The 26,544-nt window shown below is 32.0% G+C and overlaps 1 protein-coding gene across 1 annotated transcript in view; it reads right to left on the bottom strand.

The window, feature by feature from the left end:
- The window catches only part of LOC124538939 (aryl hydrocarbon receptor), a 137,380-nt gene extending 112,035 nt beyond the window's left edge, over positions 1–25,345 (bottom strand). Inside the window, exon 1 of the mRNA XM_047116213.1 lies at positions 25,105–25,345. The gene's annotated coding sequence lies outside the window, so the exon portion shown is untranslated. The remainder of the gene's footprint in view (positions 1–25,104) is intronic.
- Positions 25,346–26,544: the final 1,199 nt, after the last annotated feature.

The raw sequence follows: 26,544 nt of genomic DNA, 5'->3' as shown, positions 1-26,544 counted from the left end.
ACTAACCAATTGGAGACGAGTACAATTTAGGAGTGGATTTTTGTTCATCATAGTATTACCCTTTAAAATCAGATCGCTCGAAATTAGCATGCACCAAAGAATTGTGTCTATGATGTTCTTCTAAATAAAATTACGCTAAAGATATATTTAAAGCACAGATGAATACAAATATCTACAATTATTCTCAAAGCATTTAAATTTATTTTTCAAAAATCGATTACTAAATCCATTGATATGAAAATCAGCCCATTAATTGGCCATACAGAATAATCGACTCATATTTTTAACGCTCATTAAAAAAAAGGTTTAAATATACCTATTATACTTTATTTCCACACGCCTTATTAAACCTTTTAAAATAGTACGAACCGATAACACCAGTGGTCGCTCGAGAAATGTAAGTCATTTATGAATAATAACAAATAATAACAGTTATTACCAAAACGAGGAATAGGATAATTTTGCTGACGCTACCCGTATATATTTCGTGGAACGAATTCCAAAACATTTGTTTGATGCGGTGTAATAAGGATCAATTATGAAAAACTTACGTTTGTACTGACGTATAAATATATTTTATTGTTATACGAATATGTGCTTTAATATAAATATACAGAGTTCATTTTGATTTTGTATTGGTTTTGTTTTTTTAATTTATGGATATTTAGTTTATGTTTGGAAAAATATCGTTATATATGCTATGTTATAATTCAACTTTTTTGAATGATATAAATATATATTTTCTACTATATTTTAAAATGCATTAAATTTAATGTCGAAAATATAAATCAAAACTGGAGTAATTGTATTACTGATATGAAACGTTTTTGGAATAACATTTTTAATAATTGTGCTTTTCTAAAAACAATATATTTCTGTGCCAATTCTTAATTGCTGTTGAGTTGATATAAATCAACTGTAATACCGGATTACTAATTTCAAGATTTTCTTTAATCATTACAGTATAGAAAATATTTAAAAAAAATCAAGGTTTCCTGTTAAGAATGGGAAATGGAAAACTTCAACACGATTGCCATTTAGTTTTTCGAGGTAAAATCATTACATTGATTTATAACAAAATGGAAAATTATAACAATTGTAATTACTTTACCTATTCATTAAACAAACTTTTCAATTGCTAATGACTTAACCGATTGTGGGTTTAAAGTTCAAGCGACACTAAGTTTTTATGCAAAATAGTTCAACGTAAAAGATAAACCTCTCACCGTACAAATTTGCATCGTATGGTATGCTGTTTAAAACCACCAACCCGCATTGGATCAGCTTGGTGGTATAATCTCCAAACGTCCAGGATAGGTGACTTTTGATCACCAGTGAGATATTCACAGTCTGTTAGATTACGTCACACCAACATCAATACCAACAAAGCACATCACTAGAAAAACATAAACAATTTTTTAATTCACTTAGAACAACTATCAAAACTAAATTACTTAAGCCTAACTTAATATTAAAACAAAACAAATTCGACATGCATTGCAGTATTTGCCTTGCTAGTATAATTAATCATATTTTTTCATCGCTACCCCGCAAAATAATTACTGATATTGAATATTGCATTAAAATTCAAAATGGACGTATTAATTCGTACAGTCTCAAAGTAAATGACTTCTAAACTCCGACGGACCACACCTGATACGACTGGGTAACTGATTATACGCAGATGGCACGTCTTAAAGGTCACACAAAACATTCACAGTCATCACAAGGGATATTAGTTCTTATGTAAACATGGTATATGCTATTTTCCTATGAATGTAATTGTTGTTTAACTGTATAGGTGCGATTGTACGCTTTGAGGTTGCCGCAAATTTTTATTATTCTATTTAATAAAAACAATATTACGAGCGTTACACATAATTATGACAGAATATATTGTTAAAGTTGATATTTGCGGCGATATTTTCTTTAATCTATTTATATTAATAATTGGAAAGGTAATATTTAATTCTTTATTGTATACACATGATGTAAGTGATCACCACCGCCCAGACACCGGTACTTCTCTTGTCTAAAGTGTATCATCATCATCATCATCATCAACAGCCTATTTTTGTCCACTGTTGGACATAGGCCTCTCCCAGTGCACGCCACTGTGGTCTTTCTCCGGCTACTCGCATCCAGCTCCTGCCTGCCGCCTTGCGTATATCGTCACTCCACCGTGCCTGAGGACGTCCTACACTACGTTTGCCGAGACGCGGTCTCCACTCTAGAACACGTTTTCCCCAACGGTTGTCGGTTCTACGACAAATATGACCAGCCCACTGCCCCTTCAGCTTACTAATCCGGTGGGCTATGTCGATGACTTTGGTTCTTTGACGGATAACCTCATTTCTGATGCGATCCCTCAAAGAAACGCCGAGCATAGCCCTTTCCATAGCACGCTGAGCGACTTTAAGTTGGTGGACCAGCCTTGTCGTGAGTGTCCACGTTTCGGCTCCGTATGTCATGACGGGTAGGACGCACTGATTGAAGACTTTCGTCTTAAGGCACTGTGGGATCGACGATGTTAGGATTCGACGTAACTTCCCAAACGCTGCCCAACCCAGCTGAATTCTTCTATTCACCTCGTCCTCAAGGTTGTTTCTACCTAATCGCAGAGTCTGCCCGAGGTAGACATATTTTTGAACAACTTCGAGAACGGTACCGTGTATCGTAGTCGGTTCCGGTAGAACATGTTCATTGAACATGACCTTGGTTTTATCCAAGTTCATCCGTAGGCCGATACGCATAGAAGAATCAGCCAGCTCGTTCAGCATTTGTTGTAGGTCCTGCAGCGTTTCTACCACGATGACGATGTCGTCTGCGAATCTCAAGTGAGAGATGTATTCGCCATTGATGTTAATGCCACGTCCTTTCCAGTTCAGCGTCTTGAACATATCCTCCATTGCATTAGTGAACAATTTGGGGGAAATAACGTCCCCTTGTCTCACTCCTCGATGCAATGGTATGGGATTTGTTTGCTGATTTTGTACTCGGGCGGACATGGTGGCAGCTTCGTAAAGACATCTCATCACTTGGATGTATCGCCAATCAACTTGGCAACGCTGCAGGGACTCCAGAACAGCCCAGATTTCAACCGAGTCAAAGGCCTTCTCATAGTCCACGAATGCAAGACACAGGGGCCGATTATACTCATGGGACTTCTGTATAATCTGCCGCACTGTATGGATGTGGTCTATGGTGCCGTATCCGGTCCGAAACCCGGCCTGCTCCGGGGGTTGGAATTCGTCGAATCTTCGCGCAAGACGGTTCGTGATCACTCTTGAAAACAGCTTATAGACATGGCTCAGTAGGGATATGGGACGATAGTTCTTCAGCAGGGTTTTGTCTCCCTTTTTGAAGAACAGGACGACCACACTCCTACTCCACGCCTCCGGAGTTCTCCCTTCGAAGAGGACAGAGTTAAAAAGCGTCTGAAGTTCCCTAAGTACCGGTTTACCTCCCGCTTTTAATAGCTCTGTGGTAACGCCGTCCTCTCCAGGGGCTTTTCCATTTTTAAGCTGTCCAAGAGCAGTCTCGATTTCGCCAATACTGACTTCAGGCAGGTCTTCGGAAAAATGGCGTGTTAATGTAGCTCTAGGATCCTCATTTTCGGGATCAGGTCGAGATGCATGCGATGCGTATAACCGGCCGTAGAAGTCCTCTACTTCCGAAAGTACTGCCGGCTTAGAAGAAACGACTTCTCCACTTGCTGTGGTCAACTTCGTCAGGTGGCTCCTTCCAAGAGATTGTACGAACACCTTAGACCCCCGATTCTGCTCAATAGCTCTTTTTATTGCAAGAGTATTGGAGCACCGGAGGTCGTGTCGTACGCGCCTGCTGATCTCTTGGTTTAATTGCCGTTTCTCTGACGAAGTGACAGGTGGGTTTTCACGTCGTTTCTTCATGAGCCCCAAAGTCTCTTCCGAAAGGTTCGACTTCCTGCCCTTACGCTGCATGCCACAATATCTCGTGCCTTCTTCCCTGAGAATTCGAACTACATTTTCGAGGTTCTGGTTTACGTCCGTTGTGGTTTCCACGGCAGCGAATCGGTTCTCCAGGATTGACTGGAATGTTTCAGATCCCGCAATGGTTTGGAGCAGCTTTGGTCGGAGCGTGGACTTCACCAGACGGGCGCGCTCGGCCTTAAAATTGATATTCAGAGAGCCTCGGAGGAGTCGGTGATCACTGCCGGTATTGAACCTGTTAATCACTGAGACGTCTCTGAATATATGCCTCTTGTCCGTCATTATGAAGTCGATCTCGTTTTTCGTCATAGTGTCGGGGCTTTGCCACGTCCACTTCCTTTGCGGCTGCTTCTTGAAGAAGGAGTTCATCAAGAAGAGCCCCTCCCGTTCGAGGAAGTTGACAAGCATTTGCCCCCTATGATTCCTGCTTCCAAGTCCATGGGGTCCTACTACCGATTCGCTGCAGTTCTGTACTCCCACTTTAGCGTTGAAGTCCCCCATGACAACGTTGTAGTGGGTTTTCGTGGTGAAGTGGAGGGCCCTCGATATGTCATCGAATAATTCTTCCACTTCATCGTCCGAGTGTGTCGAGGTCGGTGCGTACGCTTGCACCACCTTGAGGCTGTACCTCTCGGTGAGCTTTATAATGAGGTACGCTACCCTGTTCGACACACTGGAGATTTCCACCACGTTGTCAACTAGGGACTTATTTACCAGAAACCCAAACTAAAGTGTATATATATATATATATATATTATTTCTGAATTGATAATCTTAGGAGCGGGTTATAGTCCCTTATTCGTAAGCTGGTCTACTATCGTTCAAACTGATTGAAAGATTGATTGGTTACAAAATACTCGTATATAGATATCCCACGTGTTGATATAGTAATTAATAACAACAGCCTTTAAATTTGCCACTGCTGGACTAAGGCCTTCTCTCCTTTTGAGGAATAGGTTTAGAACTTATTCGACCACGCTGATCCAATGGTAGTTGGTGGAATACATATGTGGCAGAATTTCTATAAAATTAGAACATGCAGGTTTCCTCACGATATTTTCCTTCACCGCCGAGCACGAAACGAATTATAAACACAAATTAAGAACATGTGTATTCAGTGGTGCTTGTCTGGTTTTGAACCAGAAATCATCGATTAAGATGCACACGTTTTAACCACTGGGCCATCTCGGCTCCTTAATTACAATTTATATTATGTATAACATAATGTTATTTAACTTAATAAGTTGTACAATACGAGCTATCAAACCTTTTTTGTTTCGATTTTAAAATTTAATAACAGATTTAAAAAAAGAACAGTATTATTTATTTAAAAAAAATAGTACTACTATACGAGTAGTAATTTTTTCTCGCTAATAATTACAGGTCAAGATGAATTTGTAAAAATGATTGCAGCGTACGTTTTCCTCTTCCGGGATTTCTCGAGATATAGATATAAGGTGAATTAGAAATGGCATCAATGTTTTTTAAGGAATTCTAATAGAGTTGCATTTAGACAACAACTTAGACTTGAACTTTTGTAACGTTTTAGTTTACTATGTAACTAGGTAGTTAAGATAACAGTAATTTTAAACCCCCCCCTAAATTGATTTAACAGGGGAAAAAATAATTTTGAATACGAATAGTTCTACCTTTCGTTTCTATATCTTTAATTATTTTGCACAAACGTATCATGTTCTTTTTTTGAGTGAAGTTATTTATATACATTATTATTTAATTCTTTATTTTATATTAGATCTTTTGAAGGTGAGTTGTCACCAATTAACATAGACGATAGTGGGGGGGAATGTTAACCATTCCTAATATCGTCAATGTGTCAACATTGGAATCTAATATCAAGAAATGTTCACATCTATACAACATACTATGGACACTTTTTGCTAATAGTTCAACTGGCTTACTCACCTTTCAACCTAGGCAATAATACTATGTAATCACTATTTAGTGGTGTAGCATATGAATTGATAATACCTAGACGGACCTGCAACATGATCTACTAGCAACTTATACTCGAGTTTATAATCATGATGCCACTTCTATTGTACTATATATTCTATGATCATTACTGCTATTTTTATCTACAGTTATTATTGCTTATTAATTAATGGAAATGCAGTCGGTCGAGTGAAGCGAGAAAAATGAAAACGTTGTTTTCTTGAGATCATCTTCAGATACAGATAACGATTTATGCTTTATCTTTTTTTTTATTCTCTTTTATTAAAGACACTCTTAGTATTCATCCAGATTTTATTTATGGCCATACATTAAATAATTTAATTAATAATTACATTTTACAGAATATTAGGTAAAATAATGATTATTTTTTAATCACAAAAGAAAAGTTTAGTGATCAAGTAATTCTCCTTATCACAGTTTCAATTCTATTACAAATAAATAACAATTGAAAACTGGATACATCCGGAAACAACCGGTTCACACAATCGCAATAGAAATATTCCCAAAACAAAAAAAAAAATCAGAAACGATTACGAACAGTCTACTCGTGGGAGACGCAATTATTTTCCAATTTTAATCAAAAATATCACCTTTCACTTCCACTTAACTATTTAAATGTCAATCTCTGAATGATACTTCGCCTTAAGACAACACGTAACACATTGAACTTTGAGCTCAATTACCGTGATGTAAAGTTCAAAATCAATTGTTACAAATAGTTGTTTAACAATTTGGTTTCATATGATTAATGCATGTAGTTCTATTCTCTGTACATCGGTTTCGATCTGCTATTGAAATTGGGACTCTATTCTTTTGTTACATGGTTGATTTTAGGATAAATAATTTATAATCCTTTAGGTGGAAATTAGAAAGCTTTGTAAGAAATTGATAAAAAATAATATAAGATTGCATTGATGTGTGTAATCTAGATGCGTCTAAGAACCGTAAGTAAGTAACATTAACAAGTCCAATCTATCTTTTCTAAATAAATTTATCTTTTGTTTCGTGCGAAGATTATTAAATATAATCAGTCAATGTCAGTTGTAGGGGAATATATTATTATCAAATAGTTTATTTAACTATATATTTACTTAATAAAAGGTTCGCTGTTAGAAGTTAGAAGAATCTATAAGGACAACATCCAAAATGCTTTGCTGGTACCTAATTGATGAATAACTTTCTGAAAGAATTTGAATTCAACCTAATAGGCTATTTGACACTGCGAGAAATAAATTGTGAATTATTGTAATCAGCATATTATGAGTTTAAAAATGGTTATTTACTAACGAAAGTTGAAAATAATACTTAATTCATTAAAAAATCCATAAATTAAAATGCATGTTTTCAAACGTTTGTAACGTGGCACAAAACGTTCCTGATTGGCCGGACTTATGATGAAGTCACTTTCTTGTAAACCTTGCTTTTCTACTATATGTACCACAGATTAAAAAAAGGAAAGTGACGTCACCGACCCCATTGCAGCGCCATAGTGTCCAAGTAGCGTTTTTAATATGATATTTTTCGGCAAATATGTACTAGAAATAAAAAATAAAAACAACTTTTACTGGGTTACTTACCTTCTACTAAATTATATGAAATGGATTTTAAAAACCAGTCAAATAGCCTACCCATGTTGTGTATACAGGCGTTCACAAAAATATATATTTGAAAAAGGATGGAATTAATTATTTTGCATTTTTAAATTATTTTACAATTATGAACATGTAGATTTCAAATTTATATTTATTGTATTAATATATAGGAAAAAAAATTTGTTCTAAAAAATCATATTACTTTTCGTGACTGCTTTACGATTACTTATACCGTCAAAGCCCCAAAATGAGGAATGGGGGATATTCATTTATTCGTAGAGGACTTTAATTTCATAGGTTTCCATTAATACACTCACTGATTTTACGCTTCTTTTCAGAATATACATCGTACCGCCATTACATTAAATATATTCCAGGAACGTAAGAAATAAAAAAATAATAATAAGATTCTTCTTTAATAAGCAACATTTTGATTTGAATGTAATGAATGTTAACAATAAACAACAATGTAGAATAAGTATTTTTCCAACGATTTCAAAACAATTAAAACGACTGTCTTTGTCTATTATATACGAAAAGAGGAAGATAAAGATAGACAATGAACGGGAATTAAGTACCTAATTATCGCTATTAATTATATTACATAAGTTGTAAGACATCTTACATTTTAACATCATCGATATAATTATTATGATATGTGACTTGTGTGTATAAGGTTTATCTTATATCTCTTTCTAATGCATATATAAAGAAAGGGAGCAGTTAATAGAATCTCATCAATATCTTCTATTAATGAAAATATTGCTATAATGTCTTGTTAAATATGAATATGTCATTGACCTGATTGAAGAGAGTAACTAGTGAGTTTCTTGCCGGTTCTTCTCGGTAGCTGCTCTTAATATATTTGTTAAATGACGATTCAGAAGTGCTTGATTTTGATTTTGATAGTTTATATTAATATTAAAAGCATGATGTTTATTTGGTGATAGGCTTTCGTGCAAGCCCGTCTGGATAGGTAACACCCACTCATCAAAAAATCTACCTACCGTAAATATCAATCACAAATATTTAGTATTGTTGTGTTCCGGCTTGAAGGGTGAGCCAGTGTAACTACAGGTATAAAGGTTATAATAACCTCAGCACCAACGTTGGTGGTGCATTGGCGATTTGAAGAATGGTTCAAATTTCTTACAGCGCCAATGTTTTTGGACAATGACCATTGGCCCATCCGCCTTCACAAAACTATAGACAGAATCTTGTATGTGTGTCTTCGTGTGTAGACTCGTACTATTATTGTACGTCTTCAAAATCAACAACTGTTTCTGAATTTTTAAACATTTTAAAATCAACTTTGTATCTTTTTCCAACATATGAAAAAAGAAAGAGATAAAAACATCAACTATATAATTGTAACAAATGATTAAAATTGCAGTCATTAACCCAACAGTAGTTTTAGTTGAAGCATCATTGTTTATTAAAACATTTCCACATTGAACACAATCGAATATCTCTTTCTAACATATAAAAAAGGAAAAGAGACAAACGGAAAGTAAACATTTAATTGCAATTGCAGTCATTAATCCAGCTTGCAAACTCCTTGGAGTTCGAAAACGTTTAAAAAAAAAAGAAAAGAAAACTAACGTTCGATATTCGAATATTTCATGCAACAGAAAAATCGTGTTTTATGTAAATACGTATCGCCTACGGTATTTTCTGTTGGCAACTTTGACAAAACCACTTTATATTGGAGTGTGCGTTCATAAAACACTTTTTCTTTGACCAGTCATACGTAAAGTAGATTATTATCAGCAATTCTATTTATTGTTTTAATAACTTTCTGACCGTGAAACATTTCTTGCGTTTTATAACTACTCGATCAGATGTGATAACTATTGAGAATTGTTAATATTTATTCAAATTATATGACTATTGATATGATTAATTAAATATATCGAAATTAGTTTTAGTGCAATACATGAGATATGGTAGTTTATACGTGAAACGAAAATAGCCTTTAAGATCAAAGAGATACGGTGCTTAATAGTTTTACTTAACCTGAGCTCTACGGCTTTTGTAAAAAGTCCAAAAATAATTCAAATAGACTCTGTAAGAATGACAAAACATTACGTATAATTATTTAATATTTTTATATAATAGTATACTATGAATTAAAAAAAGTTCATACTACTTGATACCTAAAAGTGATCAAGTAAATGATATTCCTATCATCATGAAACAGGTGATGAATTGCAGCGCGATTCTTGCAGCACACTAAATGTAATTAAGCTGGTACTACTGGACTCACCTCATGGACAAAGTTAACTAACATTCACTAATATGGTCTCCCAATAATATGTTGGAAACATTAATTAGAAGCATAAATAGTATAGAGATAGTGTTTATTATTAGATGTATTGCTGTTCGTCCTTTAATAATTGTGTATTCATTCTACGCTTATGTGATTTAATATATAGATTATATATTTAAAGCTATTTGGATATTTACATTTGATAGTGTCGTAGTTTAATACTTGGATAAAGCTTCACACTGTTTCACACTATTCACACATGTGTTCACACTATTTAAATTAATTAGACCAACATGTATTACACATGAGACAATTAAAACGAATTAAAATTTAAAAAAAGAACTAGGAATCAAATCAACAAAAGTTCTTTTTTTTAATTCCTCGTATTCTAATTTTAAACCAACGATTAAAAACTCTTTCGATTAAGCGATCGATTCTCGACATTATCATAGACACTGATTTTTTTTTTCAATTTTTTTTCTTTGTTTTTTTTTTTCAGTAATTTCCAAAGTTTAGTCAAAAGCCTAACACAATCCATCTTCCACGCACACACCGGCACCGAGCGCGCTCGTGTGATGACTATAATACGACTATAATTAATGAATATGTTTTTATATGACTTATCTATGCACGCAGCGTATCACACATTTCCGAAGTATTCGCGTGAGTGTCATAAAATGAAACATGTAAGGATTTAAAGTCGTTAATCAGATTATCTTCTTGTAAACGTAAACGAGGAAGCGAATTATCGTTTTAATACAAATTAAAAAAAAATAATCAATTATTCCAGTATCGTGATTGTATAAATTAGTTATTTAATTAGAGCGTTCTTAGTTCTGATTGGTTGAAATGTTGTGTTTCTATCCGTATGGTAAGTTCTTAAAAAGCGTCGTTATTTTAACGAAGGCGAACCTCACAGGGAGTTGTGGATCAAAAAAACTGTAGTGTATTTATTCGCATTTCTGCCATAGACCTGCATTGCGCATTGGGTTCTGCGTTTACAATTTTAATAGCAACGGTTTTTGTACAGCAAATGTATATAACTAGCAACTCGCCCCGGCTTCGCACAGATTCAATACTTATAATAAATATACTACAGAGTTTGTTTATTTACGACATCGCATCAGAAACTTCTGAAATTATCAGTGTTTCTTTACTATATTATACATAACCTTCCTCACGAATCCACTGTATCTATTTAAAAACCGCATCAAAATCCGTTGCGTAAATTAGATCTAAGCATACATAGACTTTGTTTTATACTATGTAATGATAATGATGAGGTTCTTAGACTATTTATATATCTATAGTATCACTACACAAAAGGAATTAACTTTATTATTTTGGTGTGAGTGACAGATGTTTTTACTTTATTAGTGTGCGTGTAATTAGGCCCAAATGTTGGCAACTATGATTTCGGTTTCCTCTTTGACAGTATTTCTAATGTAATAAATGATCAAAGACAATTTAATATAGCATATTATATAATGTTTTATGTGTATCCGATGTTTCTTTGGCCGATTGCATTGTAAGTAATTTTCTTATATAGATTTTCATTCTTTGATTTAATACGCCGCTAAATGTCGCTGCAGCATAATGAGTAGGTATAATAGTATAAAATCTATCGGATAATTTTAATCGTAATTTTTATTTGTAGTTTCAATTGCCACATACCAGTTTTTTTGTAGAATCAATGTAAATTTAAAATTCGAATTAATAATGCATTTAAACAACGATTTGGTTTCATTTATAAAAAAAAAATAATGTACATATATTGTATTATAATCAAATCCAACTATTAAAGATTAGGTTCAAAATAATTAAGCGCATTCTTGCATTGATCGCGCTAACGGACGCGAGCACCGTGACGACGTCCATAGCTACGGTGAAACGCAATTTATTCATATATACAACAATAGCATCATGTGTACTGGCCTTTAAATAAACAACATTGTTTAGTGTGGGCTAGTCTTTAACTGGCTGTTGATCTGACGCGTGTTCGAATTTTGAAACAAAAATGTCAAGATAAGATTAATGTCTAGTTTGTAAACAACTTTATCTATTTTTTTAATTGTTTTCAGGCTACGGCTTAATAGGCTTATGCCAGGTCGAAGGAGGTCTTAATTTACGCTTTTATAAAAATAATAATTAATATTATATATCATTGTATAAACAAAATATACCTATATAAAAATATGAAAAGTTCGGAGGCAATTTGAAGCTTTTACGAGATGAATAGCAAATAAAAACTAACAATATGAAAATTAAGTAGTACTTTCAAATAATCTTTTACTTTGGTGGTACTTAATCCAAGCTAATCTGAGCCACTACCAAACCTTACGTATAATAGGACTTCTGACTGTATGTGGTCACCATCGACCATATACAATGTCTCTGTAAAAGCTGTTAACCATTCATTAAATCCATATCCATCCGCTATACATCTTGGAAACTAAGATGTTATGTTCCTTGTGCATTTAGTTACACTGATTCACTCACACTGGTTGTCTAACCTAACTAACACAAAGCCCAATCCAGTCCATATTTTACTGCCAAACAGCAATACAGTATTAATATGGTCACAAGACTTAAGGTCATATCACTCTATCTTAGTTCCCAATTGTGATGCTTGAACGATGTAAGGGCCCATCCCCAATATGTTTCACAATACCAATACTTATGGACGCTATCTTATCCACAGATGACGTCACAGCCTTCTAAATTTAAAATTTAAAAATTAAATTAAGAACAAAATTTTCAAACCCATCCATCTCAATTCTCAATACAATGTGTAAACAATTACTATTAAAAAAATAACATATAAATATTTCTCCTTAATTATATTCGCGTAATTGACATGTAATTTTCAATTAAGTTATAAATTATAACGCTTATCTTAAATCTGACTGTAATTTCCTTTCAACACTAGAAACATCACAGACACAAACAGTTAACAAAAAATAATTGCCACTTCTGTATTCTTACTGTAATTGACTAATACTTTTTTTAATGCCAGCCCAATTAGGGTTCCGTGACAAATAATTAAAATACCAATTATAACACAATTTTAATGCTATGTTGATATCGTTTTTGTAAAAAGTTCAGTACAAGGTGATGGGGAATTTTGTAATGAGATATATTGGATCGAAACGCGAGACGTTTTTGTTACTTAGACTTTTAATGTTTTGGTGTTCTTTTTTTAAATTAATAGTTGCTGACTGATCAATAATTAGTGCAACAGATTCACTAACAGCTTAGTTGTTTTTTTTGTATGGTGATAGGCAAAGGTCCGGATTGGTGATCCATGATTTATTCTATTAATGTTTCAGTTTGAATTGTTAATATAAAAATGAAGATGGCGGAATATATGTGTGGTACAATAAGAAAAACTAGTGTTGGTTCCTTTATCGAAATTTGACGATAATGATTATTAAAAATTTAGAGATAAAAGTGTTTTGTTTTTTTGTATAAGATAATTTACTTCTAAATTTATTTCCATTTCTTCGGAAAGATATTCTTTTCCACGGCTTACAGTAACTGGCAGATATCGTCTCATAATGAAAAAGCGTTATGCTCCCTCTCTTTCTATCTTTATAAAACATTGTTGCTTTATTTCATCGTGTCTGTTATTTAATACATAATATATAGAAAAAGCAAGTTCATTCTAGCCGGATGTCCTACGACTAAGTCTTCAATAGCTGTTAATAAAATAAAACAGTTGAAAATCTGAGGATAACAATGTACTGAGCTGCTATTAATACTATCATAAATGTTTTTTGGCATGGTGGGTGAAAGAAAATTAACATATATATTCGTTTCATATGATCATATTTATTGTGGTTACCGATCACGGTTCGTAGCGTTGAATGATTGTGGTTGCTGCCTCATCAGTTTTTATTATGCCATTTAGTTCAAATAAGAACATAAAACGTACATACAGACAGTTATACAATACTACAGATAGTGGTAACATTTGTGTGTGAATAATAAATTAATTAATGATCTATCTAAATGTTTTTATATCTGTAAATCTGAGACAATAAACTGCAGAGAGTGACTCTACTGATAATGAAATGGTTTTGAAACTTATCTCCATATTACAGAATTGTACGTAGGACTGTAGTAGGTATTTGGGATTTAACGAAGAAAATAAAAGATGGCTGTCTCTATTATTTGAACGTAAGGTTCAATGTCTGGGTTAGGATGATATAATTTATAGTGTTTTTCTAATGAAAACTGTCACTAATAGCTTTAATGCGGGTTGGTGGAATACACATGTGGCAGAATTTCTATGTAATTAGACACATGCATGTTTCCTAGCGATATTTTCCTTCACCTCTAAGAACGAGATGAATTATAAACACAAATTAAGCACATGAATATTCAATGGTGCTTGCCTGGGTTTGAACCCGCAATCATGTTTAAGATGCACGCGTTCTATCCAATGGGCCATCTCCGCTCCTATCACTAAACGTTTCACGTATAATCGAATTCATTTTATTATTCTTTACATAACGATACATTGTAGCAATTAAATCAGCATATTGTATCAAAACGCTGAAAAATAACGATAAAATACTTTTTAGCATCACCTTTGATATAATTAAGACAATCAGCATGGCGGTCACGTGCGCACGCGCCGTGCAAAATCTATGCCTCGTTTAGACGATGGCGGAAGCTAGCTCGTTTCATACAATGCACTTGCATATGCAAATAGTGATAATGATACTTTTATGTTAATTTTATAATTTTATTACTAAATATTTGGATTTATATGGCTATTGGAATGAGCTATTTGTTCATAATTAGTTTTTTAAAGTTTTTGACCGTCCTAGGAAGCGATGCTAAATATTTATTGTTGAATAATATTACCTAGCTTTAGTATTCAAGAAAAATAAGGTAGTTACTCATTACGTAGTTCTAGGTAGAGTAAGTGGGATATAATTAAAGTATATTAAAGAATAATACATAGTAAGTTGTGAGTAAATGATTTCATTCGATTTATATCATGTTAATAATATTTTTGACAGTAAATTTAATGCAAGTATAAAATATTAGTATGTTAATAAGAAACACTTAATTCAAACCACTTGCTATTATTCAAACCATACCATAAAACTTTAGTTAAGCGACATCTCTATGAATAGTTTGAGTTAACTTACTATTCAAGTAACTGGCCTATTCAAACGCAGCATATAAGCTGCATCTGCTTCAAATTAAGCGGACTTCGTTACGGCCTACTCGAAATCTTTAAGCGGTCGTTTTTCGTTAAAATTTATAAAGGGGTAGCTTTTTTAATTATGCCAAGTAATCGGATGTACACATTACCAGTTATTACAGTACACCTTGTGTAGAAGTATGCAACTTAGATCATAACGACGGCTTATTACTGGCTTTCTTTCATTTTTCAAGGTAAGCCTTCTTGGTAGGGTAATATTTTTTTTTTTAATTGATTTCTTTGTCTTATTACTTTGCATTTTTTTAAGTGTAATTTTTTTTGGATAATAATGTCTTTCATAAATCTTTATTTCCTTTTTTTTATATATTTGGCTTAGATTACAAAATATTAAACATAAGGAGCGCTTTGCATTCAATTAAATCATAAAAACGTTAACCTAATTGTCACTGTCATTCAACTAAATTATATTCCACCATGCTGCTCCAATACGGCTTGGTGGATACACATGTGGCAGATTTCTTTTAAATTTGACATATTCAGGTATCCAACTATGAGATGAATTATAAAGCTCAATTTAAGCACATGAACATTCAATTGTGCTTGTCTGGGTTTGAACCCTAAATCATCGGCTAATATGCGTTCTAACCACTGGGCTATCTCCATCCATCGAAACGAGTGATCAGTATTTAATTAAACACCCTTTATAAGTTACGATTCAATATGAGTGTGTGAGTAAATTAAAAGATAAACATAGCAGCATGATTCGTGTGATTACTTCGCATTGCAAGCGACACGCGCTTCAAGACCCGCGTCGGGCAAGGCCTGAAGGCTTCGACGCATATGATTGATTTTTGATTGGACTGTACTTTGTGATAATCATTGTTTGCAGATTGAATCGTGATCGTTTTGAATTAAACGTGTAATAACTTAATTTACTCAAAAACGCCTTCAGATTCTCGAGGATTAAAATAGCACATTAAAAGCACTTATCAATAACTAATAAGAGCACTATTAATAAGAAGAATATATTTGTTAACTAATTTGTTATATTTTAAAATCAATTATTAATTAAATAATATTTATATGGTTGTTAAATTCGAAATGATACTTTGATTTAGAGACTTTTATTTCTGTTAAAAAGTATATAATAAAATTAACGAACAGGATATAACAGCATCATAAATTATTGCATTAAATACTACGATGACACAGTGGTTTTAGCTTGTTTCATTATTACATATTATACATCTAATTCCAATCAGATACATATAAAAATCAATGGGAAACCTCCGGTCATATGATCAAATCCGAACAGTCATTTAAACTTACTATTCAAATGTCCAAAGTTAAAAATAAACATTCAAAGTTAACAAACCAGTATTAATAAAAATAGGCAAGATTATTGTAGAGTTATTTACAGAATTATTGTAGAGACGATAAGTTCTCACCTGCTGCAGATGGCTGTAGTAATAGCCGTGCCATTTGAACTCTACGTGTTGTGGGATTTCACAGTATTTAATTATTATTGATATAAAATTATTAGCCGTTTCACATTGATACATTGCGCTGGTTAAAATGCCGAGCGGACATTTCGAATGGTTTTTTGCAATGGTATTTTTATATGTTTACATTTTATTCAAATTAAATGTCTATGCAAATTATGTTGAATTATATTTTATAGCTGTATTTTTATGTGTACGTATTGTTTATTGTTGTGAGTTATTGTAACTATCTCGAAATGTTAAGAATTGGTCTCGTAATGTTTGACAAATGATAATTTTAGTATCATATAATTCGTCCAAACACCTGAATAGGTAATTTTTATTTTGCAATATTTCTGAATGTTAACGTTTCGTTTATAACTAACCTAAGCAATGTGTACATGAAATGAATACTTTGTTTTATTTTTTGAAATGGAAAATTATTATTCAATAAATTTTTGGATGGGATTTATGAAGATTTCTATATAAATCTTTAGTTTATATAGAGATTAAAATATGAATCATATTTGGTGAAATATGACGTCATTAAGATTTAAAAGAAAAAAAGAACTGCCCTAACATTGATTTTTTTTTCTAAAATTAAGATAAGCTACTATAGTTTGTCCCTTGCCTGTAATCACACTGGCTCACTCAGGATGAGTTTGGGGGAGAGTCAATCAGGAACACGAAAAACTAAGCATTACTGTGCAATAGTAACTATGAGAGTATCTACCCAGAGGAGTTTGCACAAAGCCGTACCAACAACTAGAAGCTTTAAAATATACTAAACAGTTTAACATATAATTGCGCAACATAAGCACATAATATATTACCGATGTTGAAATAAAAATGAAATAGAATGGACAAGTAAATGAACCATGAAAATTATGAGTCAATAACAAATTAGCGGAAAACGTAGAATATTATCATTTAAAATAGACAAAACATGAATAATTTTTTAATATATAATTTGAATATAGTATATGTTGCGTCTCGCTCTTACACTATTGCAACAGCTGAGATAGCCTATGGGTCGTCGTAGACAGAATACATTTTAACTGAAAATTTAAATGACACATGAGTTCCATAATACACACACAACAACAATGTGTGTGTATTATGGAACTCATGTGCAGATATAGAGGATAATAATATGGGAAAAACTGCACTTGACTAATGATATGGCAAAACATGTAGAGTCAATCCGCTTTTGAACAGCATCTTGAAATAAGCCTTTTCCTTACGATAAATATTTGCTCACCATTGAGATACAGTTGTATCTACTGCTATTATTGTTTTAACTTAAAAATGCCTGCATATTGCTTTTAAATTCTGCTACATGTGCATTCCACCAAGCAGCATTGGAACAGCGGTTTGGAATATGTTTCAAACCCTCTCCTGAATGAGAGAGGAGAGGGAGAGGCCCTAGCCCAGCAGTGGGAAATTTACGGGCTGTTACTATACCTTAACATAAGCTACTAGGTTACAAAACAGGACTTTTTTATGATATAGATTAGCAGTTTGGCAAATGGCTACCTGATGGTAGGTGTTTCAGCAAGTAATTATACTTTATATATATAATATAGTATAATTTTATACCAATTTAATCAAGGAACAATCTAACGATCGAATTGGTATAATTTAAGCATTTATTATTTTTTTTACCCCAAAACTCTTTTCCTGGATGTTATTAAATATAGCTCGTTAAAATCCCACAGGGCACTAGTCCTGTTAAGGCATGGAGTTCGAGTCCATTGATTTCCACAAAGGGTAAATAAATTTAATTGGACATGGTTCTTGAAATTTAAATCGTTTAAGAAAAAGAGTAACTACCAAGTTTCTCGCGAATTTTTGCAACATTTTCATATTGAGTTGGTGTTAGGCAATCTTTTATTACGAAGATTCAAAGAACGATAAAGCATAACCGAAATCTAATCTACTAAATCTCCAAAACTGTTATTTCGATTGCTTTAAAATTTTACACAGTTATTCTTTATGAGAAGCAGAAGTTCACCCAGGAAAGAATTTATTTAGAAATTTCTACCACTTGGGACAGACATGGCTCTCAGAAAATGAGATGACACTTTTTTCACTTTTCACTCATGCTAGAGTCACATTTACGGGTTTTATTTTAATTATTTATTTTATTACTAGGTCTCCGCGAATCTTCGTGTTTATTCAACAGAAGACAACCTGACAACGAAACCTATGACAGGTTTTGTTAAGATTTAATTTCATTGTAAGTTCATTGTGCATTTTTTTAAGGCATAGCGCCTTTCTCTACCCGGCTAGTAACTTTTCTCCACTCCCTAACATTAATTCTTAGTTAAATCGTAACAATTTAGTAAATCGAAATCAAGAATTTTCTTTAATTTTCTGCACATCTAAAGCTCTTCAAAATAAAACCGTAACTGATCTTACATATGCAGCTATTGTCCCATAATAACTGGGACAAAATCTTACACTATTAATTTATGAGATGATTAAAGAAACAAAAAATAATACATTTGTAAAATTGACAAATTTATATCAAAAGAGGTTTTATATAAATGAGGTTGTTACTAACATATGTGACATGAATGTATCTTATCGCTAAGAACAATGCCACGGTCACTAACGCCGTCTGTACGTCGTTAGATCATTATATACAATTATCGTGTCATTACAACATCCAACGACAAATTAATATCATTGACTAACTTCGAACAGGGGAAATGTTGTTAATAATACTACTACTTAATATACTGTACAGTACACGTGTTTATTAGCAGTAAAAATCTTTATATATTTAAATATTCATACATAGAGCACCATAAGGCCGATTAATATTAATGTTTGCACTATTATTCCTTACACCGCTAGATGGCGCTTTAGCGATTCAACTTTTATACCGTTCAACCGATTTCCATGACAATTAGTTTTGCTGGCATGATATTATGATGAAATTTATGTCAGGTGAATAAAAAAAAAATGTAAATTTTTAATAAATTATATGTTTAAAGTGACAATTACTCGTTATACATTTTTTTAAGTCCTTCAATGGATCAAGACTAATTGATTAATATATAGTTTGTTGTGAATCCGTCAGTTATGGAGAGAAAAATGTGTTATTTATGCAACAAAGCTCGTTACTGTCTGAAAAGTGATGATAACTTATGACCTTATTAGAACTAGAAATATGTACATAAATAATATTCCAGGAATTTTAGCACCAAAAATCGGTCCGCTCTGCATAAAATCCTGCTACGTGATTTTTCGATTGGATTATGTCGGAGGGTGCCCCCCATGTATAAACCGTCCGAAACTGCGAGCGTTAATATTGAAATTATTTCTTTTATAATCTGTAAAGCCTTTAAAAAATGCTGTATACAACCAATCAATCTCCGATTCATAAACCATCTATTCTCGTAAAATACATTCACGGACAGATACACCAATTAAAACTATCCTAACGATTAAAATTTATTTTAAAATATATAAGAACTCTTTAGTACAAAATGTTTAGCGGCCTTACAGTATAAGAAACCAACTAAAAAGTTTCTATAACGAGCTCAGCTACTGTAATTTAGCAGTTTATTGTAATTCAAATGTAACCTTTACCTTACTTGCAAATAAAACCTTTTGCTATTGATATACTTATATATACAACTATAGATATTTCTTTGTTTATTAAAATATAATAAATAAATATATAATATATTTTTGCTTCTAATTAAGTAGTTGTATAGAGTGAATGAGACGGCGATTTATTTGAAATAAGAATACTTTATTTATAACGCTTTTTTCTCCTTCTTAGGTATTATATATATTTGAAATTCTTTATATATATAGTAGAAATATATACATTTTTTAAATTATAATATAAATGAATATTTTATAAAGATTATACGGTATACTTTATTTTGTGATAAATATAAAAATATGTGTATATAGTTAGTGTGTATTCTTTGTTAGAAATCCTGAATATACTATGTGGTTCGTATAATTAAATGACTATTAATATGTGGAAATAAGTTTGAATAAGCTTATGGCAATTGGTCACCCACTCAAAAACATTGACAAATTGGTTTCCTAAACTTTTCTTATGAAATCAATGTAAACCCCATTGGAATTCCAATATTACGCTCCTTGTGATTAACATTACACTGGCTCACTTACCCTTGTAATCAATTGTCAAATACTAAGTGAGTTTTCATTCCTTACATTATATATATAAGATAAAAGTATAAGATTACTATTTTACTTGTTGATAGATTTCGGAATCACATTCATCAGCTATTATACCGATAAACAACAATATTTTGTTGGATTGTTGCATTCTAGTTTGAAAGGTAAGGAGCATCTTCGTTTCTAACTCAGGTGAAGCATTGGAGATGCCAGGCATGGATAGAATTTCCTTCAGGGCAGAGGTGGCTTTATCATTGGTGGCTTATGTGTCCACCTAACGACTTTATAAATATACATATAATATATATAAAATATATTCAATCTTAAACGGTGAATATATAAATTCAAAACAAAACTTTTATTTAACAAAAGTGCTCGAATTGACTCTACATAAATGTAATGTATACTTTTAATTAATTATATTACACTTTCATATGTAGCGATATTCGTATGTCATAGTATAATATAATGTTTAATTAGTATTATAATACTTATATGTCTATATTCTAATTACATTTAGTTGTATTTTAGCAGCAATCATTTCGAATGCGTCAAAAGAGTTAATCAGTTTTGTTTCCACTGTTTATCAACCCCAATTCAAAACAAAACTTTTATTTAACAAAGTTGCTCGAATTGACTCTACATAAATATAATGTATACTTTTATATAATTATATTACACTTTCATATGTAGCTATATTCGTATGTTATAGTGTAATATAATGTGTCTATATTAGTATTATAATACTTATATTATATGCATATATTCTAGTAATGTTATTTTAGCAGCAATCATTTCGAATTAAAATGCGTTAAAAGAGTAAATAATCCATCAGTTTTGTGGCCATCGTTTGTCAACCATAATTGTAACAATTATGCTATGTATATCTATATAATAACAGACAAAAGAGTTCCGTAACTTTTCGTCACAGGTTTTTAATCATCTTATTCTGTTTGATAGGTGATCTCGATCTATCAATACCCTTAATTTATTTAAAAATCCTTTTTCATTTTATAGAAGAATCTTTAGGAGTTCTAATAAACGTCACGGTAGCATGCGTAAGCGATCCCGTGGCGTCCGCCGAAAGACGGAGAGGGTACCGCTGGATTTTTAGTGGGTAAGCCCTTTGTACTTGGGCGCACTAGGCTACACGGGATCTGGGGGGTCCCACCCCCCCTCACTTTCCATCACGTGGGGGAAGCGAGAAAAAAATATATAAAATTTTTACTAAAAGCATTAGTGTGTAGTCGCAAAATTTTCCAAACTGATGTTGGACGATTATTCAAACAACACTATCAAAAGTCCACAACTTGTCCACACATCTCTATGACAAATAAGATATTCCTTTATATGTGTTTCAGGTGTACAAAATAATAAAATAAATTGTTTGAAAATTATAATAACCAAAATACAGAAACATAGAAAACGTTAAAAGATCTTACAAAACACTGAACTTAGTAATCTATTTTGTTTTTTTTTTTTAAGTATAGGTTGGCCGACGAGCATGTAGGCCACCTGATGGTAAGTGGTCACCATCACCCATAGACAATGACGCTGTAAGAAAACTATTCCTTACATCTTGAAATGTGCCACCAACCTTGGGAACTAAGATGTTATGTCCCTTGTGCCTGTATTTACACTGGCTCACTCACCCTTCAAACCGGAAAACAACAATACTGAGTACTGTTATTTGGCGGTAGAATAACTAATAAGTGGGTGCTACCTACCCAGACCCTACCGCCAAGTAATTTGTACAAAACATATTACATATATTCACTGGAAATTTATTTATTATAATAATAAATATATGTGTAAGATTTTGTGACGGCTATTCTTTTAGATTTCTAAACAGAACAAGAGGTTTTATAAAGTCTCTAAATATAGAAAGACTCTATTTCCACATACTCACAATTCGATAGAGCACTATTATAACAATTCAATAGCATGGCTTATGGCGTTACGTGATTTACTTATTGTTTTAATATTTATATATTATACTAAATACATATACCTTAATAAAAATAGCAGTTTTGTTGAGAAATCCTTATTTTAATAAATAGCAAGGTTGACATTTAATATATGTTGTTTTTATTCATCGCCAAAATGTACAGTGGCTCACTCATTATTCAAAGCGGAACACAGTCATACAAATAATTAGTGTTTATTGGTATAATAAGTGGTAAGTGGGTTTTGATTACTTGACTACACATAGTAAAACATATATATAATTCTAAAGCTCTTAGTATATTTCATACAAGCATTCTTTACCGTCAACTTTAAGTAAGCAGGATGTAAAGGAACATATATAATTTGATAGCATAATGTTTATTCATAATATACATATATAATATGATAATATTATTGTTTTAGAAACGTTTTGAAGTTATTTTATAGTTTAATATCGGTATTTAAAGATAATTTATATAATTTTCTTAAGGCATTTTAAAACTACAAATCCCTGCAGTATAAGAATAGTTATGAGATTTCAAAATACTTTAATAATAGTAACTTCAGTAATATTGATACATATATAAAAGAACAAAAAACCACTGAAGCCTTGAAATACATTACTAATAAACACATTTAATTGTATTTAATTAACGGAATTATATAATAGTTTAGATCATATATATAGTTTGTAAAAACGTTATTTATGTATTCTTCGATAGACTCTAAATTCCAAATCAGTGTTAAATTTAAATTAGAAATAATATAAAAAATAAAAAGTTATTTTAAGACTTTTGAATACAGTCTGTATACATATTGATTTTTAATGTTGCTTTTACGAATGTAAATGCTTTGAAAAGTATAATAAATATCTTTTTTGGTATTTTATTCGCAGACACGCAGTATTATGTTTATAAAATAAATATATCTAGTAAACCTATAAGGGTTTATTCATGTTTCTGAAAGGTATTTTCGGCAAACATGTGTATTTTTATGCCATATATGTTATATGTAGAGTTATATTACAAAATATAACTCTGATTTGTTTAATCGGCGTTAGAGAATAAATCAAGTACATCTTGTCACCAAACAATTTGCCAACTATATTGTTTTTATTATTAAAAAAAATTCTCGTATATGTATGTAGGAGTGATATCTATAATATTACTGATATGTTACAAGAATAAAATGAAAAGTATTGCCTAATAGAAGTCTGATTTGATGTAACTCTACTTTCTTTTTAAAATTAAAAGACAATGTATTAGTACAAGAATATAATGTACTTATAAACTATCAAAAGAAAAATTTAAAATTCGAATTCAAGAAAAAGAAAAAAAACTATATATCTGATATTTATATATTTCGTCAGATATTAATCTTAAAAACGTTTAAATAAGATTAATCGAAAATCGAATTCAATTTAAATGTGTTTCGAATCTGTGCCAATTCCTATCCGTTACTCGATTATTCGATTACCCATCGTCACAACTCACGGCAATCGATTTATCTGTATCGATATAACGCCCATTACTCACCCCATAAATTACTAATCGAATCAATATAATAGGCCGAGACTAATTTTTGAACGCAACTTTTGTTACGGTCTTTGATTCGATGCTGTAAAAATTTCTAGATGTGCCCTGTTTGAAGTTATCGTTATTTTTATTTAATTTTCTATATGCAATTGATATGGTAATTTCGTATTCAATTAAATATCGAAAATCGCAAGCATTTATTGTTTATGGTTGTCAGTTAAAAGGTACATAACGACTCAACACTGTAACAACGACTTTTAAAATTAACTTATTTATTTATTCGTTTTTTTTAAGTATTATAATGTGATTATTAGCTATATTTTTAATAAATATGATCGATACATTCGCTTCCAGTATCTATAAGGCAATGCTATATTACCAAATTTCAAGTATAAAATACGTTAAATAATTCTATGCCGTAATATTAAGATATAAAGTACAAAATCGATTATTATACTATTTCATTAATTTAGCGATTGTGTTTAATGGTTGTTTTTATTTAAATGTCAAAAATCGATTTGACACGATTCGAGATACAACGTGATAGGCACGAAGAGATGATCGTGAATAAAAATTAACTAAAAAAATTGCACATAATAATGATATTAATATAATGATAAGGATTTCTCTCTTGCTATTATTTCTGAATTATAAATGATTTGTAGTAGTAATCAATGTACTTATTATTATAAGAAATATTAGTATTCAATCTTGCCTTATTAAATTGCTGTAGGTTTATTTAATTTTTTATTAATAATAATCATTTTAAAGTTTAATTTAATCACAACTATGGGGAACAAATTTCCTACCTATTACATATTTCTGTGATATATTTTAATCCATAATAAGTAATTTTCCAATATTCCTATACAAAATTTAATTCCAATGGAAACAAAACAAACATTCCAATTCGAAATTCAAAAATCTACGTTTCGCAAATCCATCGACTGTCACAGTTCTAAATTTAAAAACCGCGTTCTATAACTTACCTCTTTCCATTCCTCCGTCGTCTCTTAGTTGCGTACACGGTACCAAGCTGGCTCGTATGTGGTTGCGGCGGCCGAAGCAGGCTGGTGTCCACGCAGCCTTCGAGTGCGTAGCCACCTTGCCCACCCCAGCCGCACAATTGTAACTTCGATTCAGTGGCTATTTTGCCGGCTGTCACTTCCTCTGAACTCACAACTAATCCACGCGACACCGACTGTTGGAAAACGTTTGGCGACACTTTTAGGCTTTATATTATAACGTTTTAATCGAAATGGAATTTAAATTGTTGATACATCTGACATTTTTGTTTTTTAAACGGTATTGTCATTGTTTTTTGTTAAATATCACTGTATTATACATTTTATTGTCTGTGTTCTTGATGTTTTTAACGATTTTGGAATTAGTGTTTAGTCGAAATGGATTATTGGAATGTGTTTCTGTTAATATATGTCAATAAGTAAATACTTACTGGTTATTCGGAAACGTGTTAATGGTTATAGATTTTTTTAAATGATAATGTTTAACACGATAAAGGTTCTTGGAAGTTTTGAATACTTATAAGGATATTTGATTAAATCTGACCTCGATTTTATCTGAAATTATTTTACCGTTAATTACTATAACGTCCGGTTTAAATGTATGTATTTGTTTATCGTTTTTAATTGGTTAATGATTGTGTTTTTCTTGCAAATATATACTATGTTATGATTGCTATATAAATTTGATTGTTCTCGTTAATAAATCTTTTTTTCATATCGATATGTACATATTATTTATTTTAGATTTAAAGGTCAATAAATATTAATGTGTTTTCATAATTTATTTACACGCGATAAGATTTGTCGTTTGGAAGATATATTGAGCTTCTTAAACGGAATTATTTTTGGAAGAAATTGTTTAACTTAAAACAGCATGGACCGAATTATCACAACACAATTGTTTCGTTCTTAAAACACCATTCGTTCATTCACTAAAGGTCACTGATTACATTCGTTCAATTGAACACGATATAGTTATATTACACAGATCACTAGTTCAAAAACCACGAAGCCTTTTTTTTCACGTGTTTTTTTTTCAAACCTGGCTGCGACCGCTGAATTGCGCGTGGCGCAACCGCCAAGCGCCTGATATGATGTGGACGGTTTATTTCAAAGACCCCTATGAGCGGTGGGCGGGGTTAAAACAGGCCACGCCCACCAATCTCGAACTACCAATCGGATTTGAACTCGGCGTCATCAAAGCGCACACTGGGACGTACTTTACGTTTTTATTTTCAGAGGAATACTCTGATCTTTTGCGCTTTTTTTTGTTGTTTTTTTTTTTGTTGTTAAGTATTGAAAGTAAATTGTATCGCTTCTATTCGGTGGCTACCAAAATGATATGACGTTTGAGTGATTTAATTGGTCCGGGAGGCATGTTTTGTTTACGATAAGGATATAGAG

Source organism: Vanessa cardui, chromosome 21 (assembly GCF_905220365.1).
Source record: "Vanessa cardui chromosome 21, ilVanCard2.1, whole genome shotgun sequence".
Taxonomy (NCBI): domain Eukaryota; kingdom Metazoa; phylum Arthropoda; class Insecta; order Lepidoptera; family Nymphalidae; genus Vanessa; species Vanessa cardui.
The sequence above is the reverse complement of the archived record's forward strand: the minus strand, read 5'-3'. Positions and strand labels throughout refer to the sequence as shown.